We start from the raw sequence: 8,478 nt of genomic DNA, 5'->3' as shown, positions 1-8,478 counted from the left end.
TAATGTTAATTATTTATATGATCCAGACTCTACCCTTTCTTATGTGACCACATATATGTCTATACACTTTGGTGTTGGTCCTTATAATATTTTTGACCCCATTTTTATTTCTAATTTAGTGAGTAATTCTATAGTTACTAAAAAATCTATATGTGTTGTGTTGTGTCCATCTTTTATAGGTAGGAATTCTTTGATTTGGTAGATCTTGATATGGTGGATTTAGATGTGATCTTAGGGTTGGATTCGCTCCATTCGTGTTATGCTTATTTGGATTATAGGATAATTCAGTTATCCACTCCTTATTGATCAGGTGATTGAATGGGAGAGATATTCCTTAAAACCCAAAAAGAGGTTTATCTCATATCTTAAAGCCCAAAAATTATTTTCTAAAGGATGTCTATGCCATTTAGTTTGGGTTAAGGATTCTATCTCTGAAAGTCCTTCACAATATTTCCCTGTGGTTAATGAATTTCCTGAAGTCTTTACCAATGATTTTTTGTGGATTCCTTCTAATAGTGAAATAGATTTTGGGATTGATCTTCTATTAGATATCTATTCTATTTTCATTCCTCATTTTAGGATGGGTCTGACTAAACTAAAGAAACTTAAGGAGTAGTTGAAGGATCTTTTGGATAAGGAATTTATTCATCCCAATAATTTTTCGTGGGGTGCCCCTGTATTTTTCATACAAAAGAAGTATGGGTCTCTTTGGATGTGTATAGTCAATTGTCAATGAACAAGGTTTCAGTGAAAAATAAGTATCCTCTTTCTAGGATTGATGATCTTTTTGACTTACTTCAATGTGCTAGGGTTTCTCTAAGATTGATCTTTGTTCAGGCTATGATCAGTTAAAAATTAGGGAGGTTGATATTCTCAATACTATTTTTTGAAAGAGATGTGACCATTATGAGTTTTTGTTTATCCTATTTGGTTGACTTATGCTCCAGCTACCTTCACAGATCTTCTGAATAAGGTGTTTAGAAAATTCTTCGATTTGTTTATTATAGTCTTTATTGATTGACACCTTGGTGTAATCTTAAGAGTGATGAAGATCATTCCAACCACCTCCAAATTGTGTTGCAGACTCTTAGGGACCAGAATTTGTATGCAAATTTTTTATGTGTGTTTTTTCTAAGTACTAAGACCTTTCTTGGGCATGTTGTTTCTAGTACGGGGATGAAGATGGATCCATTGTAAGTTGACAGTTAAAAAATGTCCTTGATCCTCGACTCCAACTGACATTAGGAGTTTCTTGGGCTTGGCTGGGTATTATAGTAGTTTTGTGGAGAGTTTCTTATCTATTGCTATTTCATTGCTGAGACTAACTCAAAAAACTATTAATTTTTTGGGGTCTGTTACTTGTGAAGGTAGTTTGGAGAAGTTGAAGGATAAGTAGACTTGTTCGCTAGTTTTTACCCTGCTTGAGGGTACTGATGGGTTTGTTGTATATTATGATGTGTCCCGTTTGGGTTTTAGTTGTGTTGTGATATAACATGGTAAGGTTGTAGCATATTTTTGTAGAAAGCTTAAAGTTCACGAGACGAAATACCTGACTCACGATCTAAATTTGGCAGTAATGGTCTTTGCTTATAAGATTTGGTGCAATTATCTATGTGGGGTGCATATGGATATTTATTTAGACTATAACAGCTTACAGTATGCGTTCACTCAGATGGAATTGAATCTCAGACATAGACGATGGCTTAAATTGCTTCAGGATTCCTACTTGGTTTCCACTACTACCAAGTAAAACTAGTGTTCTTGCTGATTCTCTTAGAAGGTTGTCCATTGGGAGTCTATGTCACGTTAATGAGGAGAAGAAAGTATTGGTGAAGGATCTTCATAGGTTGGCCAACTTGTGAGTCCATCTCTTGGACTACGAGAATGGGGGAGTGATTATTCAAAAAGAGGTTAAATCATCTCTTGGTGTAGAGGTGAAGGAGAAGAAGGCTTTAGATCCCATACTTATACAGATTATAGATTAGGTGGGTCAATAGATGTTTATGGCTTTCAAGATTAAGAGAGATGGAATCTTAAGGTATTAAGGAAGGTTGTGTGTTCCTGATGTTGATGGGTTGCGAGAAAGTATTTTCATTGAGGCTCATGAGTTCAGGTATACAATTCAACTGTGTTTGACTAAGATATACCATGGCTTGAAGGAAATCTACTGGTGGAACAATATGAAGAGAGTGATGATGAATTTCATGGCTAAATGTATGGTTTGCCATCAAGTCAAGGTTGAACAATTAAGGCATGGTAACATGTCTAAAAAGATAGAGTTTTCTTGGTGGAAGTATGATATGATCAATATGGATTTCATTACCTATCTTTTGTAGTCTCCCAATCAATATAATTCTATTTAGGTCATTCTACTTAGAATGACTAAGCCTGCTCACTTCTTGCCTGTGAGGACTAATAACTCAGGAGAGGATTAGGCTAAGTTGTTTATTCAGGAGATAGTAAAGTTTTATGGGGAATTGGTGTCTATCATTTCAGACTGAGGTACATAGTTTACATCTCACGTTTGGCATTAGTTATAGAAAGGTGTGGGTACTCAGGTGAACCTTGGCACTCTTTCCACCCTCAAATGGATAGACAAGAAGAGAAAATTATTCAGACCTTGAAAGATATGCTAATGTCCTATATGATTGAATTTAAGGGTAGTTGGGTTTACCATTTACCTTTATTGAGTTTACTTGCAATAATAGTTCTTATTCTTGCTTTCAGATGGCCCTTTTCGAGGTTTGTGAAAATAGTTTGTTTTGTTATGATTTGGTTCACCAAACCATGGATAAGGTGAAAGTGATTAGAGAAAGACTTACGACAGCTCAGAGTCGCCAAAAATCTTACGTGGATGTGAGGCAAAGGGAGTTAGTGTTTGAAGTAAATGATTGGGTGTTCTTTAATATTTATCCTATAAAGGGAGTCATAAGGTTTTGGAAGAATGTGATGTTCAGTGCCCATTACATTAGTCCTTACTATATTGTAAGGAGAGTTGGGAATTTCACTTATGAGTTAAGAGTTACCAACAAGTTTTGCTTCTATTCGCCTAAATTTTCATGTATCTATGTAGAAAATGTTTGTGGGTGATCTTTCCTTGATATTGCTGGTTGAGCATGTTGGTGTTACATATTCATTGTCATATGAGAAATTTCTGGTGGAGATATTTGATAGGAATATCCAAATATTAATGGTGAAGGATGTAGCTTCAGTGAAGGTTCTTTAGAGAAATAAAAAGATAGAAGAAACTACATTGGAAGATGAGGAAGATATGAAGCCCAAATACCCATTCTTATGCCCATGTTGGATGATAGTGCTTTAGATATAAGTTCCATTTTCCTCTTGTCTTATTTAGAAATTTATAAATTAATTCGGGTGCATTTTTGCTTATGTCGTGCTAAAAATAGCCTAACTCCTCATTCATGAATGAATAATTCTAAGGGGAGGGGAGAGGTAATGTAAGACCCCTAAAAGTTTTAACGATTTTATTATTGATCCACCAGCTTTAGTAATGTCAATTTTTGAATTAAGTTATGTTTAGGGATATTAAAAGGGTGTTTTGAGTAAGTTTTGGAATTTTTAGATGGGGTATAGGGATATTTTTGAACTTTGAGGCAGTGTACCTCGACGATAAGAGTGTGGCAGGGAGGCTACCCTCCATTATAAGTGAATGCCACACTCCTATTTCAATTTTGTCAAATTTTGTTTATTTCACTTGGGGTTATGGGGTTTTTGTCTTCTTACACCTTACACAACCTTTAAACATAAAATAATCCTATTTCCTTCAGTTTCATAACCCAACTTTAGAGTAGGGGTTGAATTCACGAGGAATAATGTGAGTGGAGATTACACTAATTAGAAACTATAGCTACAAGTTAACTTTAAACAAATGATACAAAAAGATAAAATGGGGGTTTTAATGGTTGACACAAGTTTCGACTTGCTTCAGAACTCAAAGCTAAAATTTCAATCGTTCAAATCAATGATAGAGAGAAACTAGGGTTATGATCACTATGATTACTAACCCCTCATTGAATAATAGTTATAGTACTGGATTCTCATGACTTGTGAGAAACACCAATTTATTAGTATCGATGGTCAATCTAAGTGTTTCTCAACCTACCTAGATGTTGTGCTACCTAAGTCTCTCAAACTTAGCAAAACCTTCTATTCACACTGATTTTATCTCGAGTTGATTAATCTTTTTACAACATTAATCATTAGGCGGAAAATTAACCTTCCTAAATCCTCATTGATAATTCACTACCTTTAGTTTATTTCTTAGTTCAAGAAAACAAACATAAGGCCCGATCTATTGCTTGCTACCAATAGAAAATAATCATTACAAGGGAATTATTAAGATGTTCCCACAATCACTCAAACCCTAACAAACTATTAAATTTAGGAAGGAATAATGATAGATTCCACAACCCTAGTTATGGGTTTTAGTTTCACATGAGAAAGAAAAAGATAGCAACAATTGTATTCATCATTCAGAGCAATTAAACTTATAAAAGATGTAGTCTGAGGTTGATGATCTTCCAAGTTCAAGAATTATATCCCACAACTAAATCAAAGAATTGAAAATTGAATTCAAACTTAAGAGACCTAGAAAAGAAGTAAACTAACCCTTTTAATAAGTTTCAGATGTTAAGCCCGCCTCAATGAAACACTAAAAGCTGCTATTTATATTCGTAACTTAAGAAAAATTTGAAATTAAAAATTCATATTTTTCTCCTTAGCTGACGACATGTCGACGGCTTATCAGAAATTTGATAGCTTATCAGACCATGTCATCAGACATGATTCCCATTTCTTGCCTTCTTCTTATGTGTGGCGACATGCCTAATGGCTTACTAAAGTTCTAATAGCTTTTCAGAACATGTCATCAGTCATGCTACAAATTTTTTCCATCGACTTCTGAGTGACGACATTCCTGATGGCTTATCAGAGAACTGATAGTTTATCAAGACATGTCATCAAAAAATCTTTAATTTTGTTGTTCTCTACCTATGTGTGATGACATGGTCTGATAGCATATCATAGATTTGATAGATTATCAGACCAAGTCGTTAGAAGAAATCTTCAGAACTTAAATTTTTGCATCTTTCACCAAAAATCATCCTTCTTGACGTAGCTTTCTTGTATTTTCATGCATCTTGACTTTCCTACAAAATCAAATTAAATATAATAAAAAATAACAGTAGTTAATTAAGAACTTATTATTATTCTGAGTTAAAAGCCTTAAATATGCAAACAAAAAACTAGCACATCTGGACAGAATAGGTGCATTATTATAGAAATTGGAATGGGAAACACTGGTTTTCCCCAAATTGATATCTTTTGTCTTGCTAATACCATTAACCCCAAAAAACTTTGTAAAATTTGGTTTTTGAACATGGTTAATTGCATAATTCAACTTATTTATGATCTCATTGCATGATATTAATCGATAAATAGATAAAATGGATTTGAAAGGCCCTTGGTTGAAATGGTTTTGATTTTAAATGGAACATAAATATCTAATGGTTACACGAATTGGTTTATCATGATTATGTGAGATTGAAAGCATAATTTGTATGATGATACCAAGTGGTAAATTCCTTAATATAAGACTCCTGGGTTAATGGTTGTTTTTATGAGAAAACTATTTTAATTTAGGCTTAAAGAGAAATGAGTAGCTTAACGTAAAGGTGTAGTCCCATGGGGACTAACACTGAAAACAACATTGTTGTCTTGGGAGTCTATATGATTGTGTTCTTGGTTTAAACATTATATTTTGGGATGTCTAGTTCCTTGGTGTCTTTATCCCTTCCCTTGGATTCCTTAGTTAACGCGACTAACATGCACTAAGGCCCTATCAATAAGGGGAGCTGAACCCATAGAGCCGGTAGGTGCCATTACGATGGAGAAAACTACATAGTTGATGCTACTGGTTTAAACTCTTATGTTCATGAACCTTTTTCCTATCCCAAAATCAAATATATGTATATATAAATATTGTTCAAGTGGTTTTTGACTAGTTTGACATTGGCATTATTTATCCATTCTCACTACATTACACGCTAGTGCTTTCCTCATTGATCGTCCATGGATGCTGCATCTTTTAATGATGTAGGGTCCGACGTCATTTTTATTTCTCCTATGTATTATTATGTGATTATGTATTCTTGTGGATCTGCTATGAAATGGCAAGCCTCCATCTTTCAGAAGGCCGATATTTCATTATTTCTATTACTATTTAGTACTTTTGGATTCCTTTTATCATAGTTCAGGGAATGTCTCAACATAGTTTAGTATTTGCGTTTTAGAGGATTTTTGGGAAAGTGTGGGTTGGATGTTTTTATTTATTTTTAGAACTCTTATTTGGTTTATCTATTTTCTTATCATTATATTTGGTTGGCTTCTGTTGTATTATTTTATTATTTTCTAGATGTTAGGCTAAAATGGTGGTCTCCAACTCATGATGGGCTTGAAATACCCATCATGGTTGTGGTTTGGGTCATGACAGTGTTACTCAAACTAAAGTTGCTAATTTGGTTGTATATTAGTTTCAAGGAGTGGCTCATACTTTGTACAAGCAATAGAAGGATTATAGAGGTGTAGATTTAGGATCGGTAGTGTAGGATGAGTTTGTTGCAATATTTATGGATAGGTTCTTTGCAGTTGATCTAAGGAAGGACAAGGTGCAAGAATTCATAAATCTGAAATAGGGTAACATTAGTGTGAAGAAGCATTCCCTTAAGTTCAATCAAATTGCATAATATGCTTTTGCAATGGTTGCTGACTCTAGGGATTAAATGAGCAAGTTCACAACAGGTGTTTTTTAGATAAGGTCAAAGAGTGTAGAACTATTATTTTGGTTAAAGATATGACATCTCTAATTTGATGGTTCATGTTCAACAAATAAAAGAGGAAAAAATAAAGAAAAAGGAAATAGAGAGTAAGAGGACCAGAATGAGTATCTTTAATTTTTCACAGCAGAGGTCAAATCGTGGTAATCTTACTATGTTTTGGCAAGAATTTGTACGTCCAACCCCATATTCTTCTAGTTCTATAGTTCCCAAATTCAAGAAAAATAATTGAGATAGAGCACCTAGCTTTAAGTCCCAGGGTAGTATGAATAGTGTTCATACTAACCGGTTTGCAAGAAGTGTGGTCAGAACCACAAGTATGAGTTCATGGCTTGTAGTGATGTTTTTTTGGGTATGGAAAGCCAAGCCACAAATTTAGGAAATATCCAATGACTTCATAAAGAAGTAGGTATGCTCGTTAGAAAAGTCAATCTAACTCTTCAGTAGATCTAGTAGGTCGATCGACTCAACAGGGTGCCTCATCGAGCGTACCTGAGGGACAATATCAGAATAGGTTTTATGCCATTAGAATCGACAAGATCAGGATGGTTCTCATAATATGGTTAGTTGTATGTTGTAAGTCTTACATGTTCATATTTATGCACTGTTAGATATCAGAGCCACACTTTTCTTTGTGACTCATTATATTAAAGTATACTTCTGTGTCAGTCTCGAACTCATCTTAGAACCTTTGTCAATCACTAATTCAATTGGTAATTCAATCATAATAAGAGAGGTATATAAAAAATTCTCATTTAACATTTCCTAGAAAGTCATTCCAGTCAATCTTATATAGTTAGACATGGTAGATTTTGATGTTATTTTTAAGATGGAATGGATCAACTATTGTTATTCCTCAGTTTTTGTAGGAATAGAGTATTCTAGTTTCGGTTCGCAAATGAGCTAGTCATAGATTGTAAGGGCAGTACGTTAATTCTTATAGGTCATTTCATTTCTTGCCTTAAGGAAAAACAAGTTCTTCAAAGAATTCTTCTTTTATCTTGTTAGGGTTAAGGATTCAAAGTCTTAGATCCCAACTCTTTCTTTAGTTCTTATGGTAAATGAATTTCCAGAAGTATTTCCTGAAGATCTACCTGGATTTACCCTCTAGAAAGAAAATAACTTTGGAATGGATCTCCTTCAAGATTCCCAACCTATTTTAATTCCACCCTAAAAAATGGCTCCAACAAAGCATAAGGAATTGAAGGAAAATTTAAAGATTTACTAGACAACAGTTTCATCAAGCCTAGTCTATCCTCATAGGGTGCTCCAATTCTCTTTGTACACAAGAAAGATGGTTTTCTAAAAATATACTTCAACTACTAGTAGTTGACCAAAGTCATAATAAAGAATAAGTATCCCATTCCGAAGATTGATAACTTGTTCAACCAACTTCAGGGTGCCAAGTTCTTTTCAAAGATGTACTACTACTATGGCTATCATCATCATCTTAGAGTTAATGAATGTGACATTCTAAAGACATCCTAAAATGTGGTATTTTTACTTCGTGTTTGTTGATATGTGTTTTGGACTAACGAATACTCCTACTATTTTTATGAACTTGATTAATAGGATGTTCAAGAAGTACTTGGACATATTTGTGATAGTCTTTATAGAATACATC

This window comes from Capsicum annuum, chromosome 3 (genome assembly GCF_002878395.1).
Source record: "Capsicum annuum cultivar UCD-10X-F1 chromosome 3, UCD10Xv1.1, whole genome shotgun sequence".
Taxonomy (NCBI): domain Eukaryota; kingdom Viridiplantae; phylum Streptophyta; class Magnoliopsida; order Solanales; family Solanaceae; genus Capsicum; species Capsicum annuum.
Note: the sequence above shows the minus strand (reverse complement) of the source record.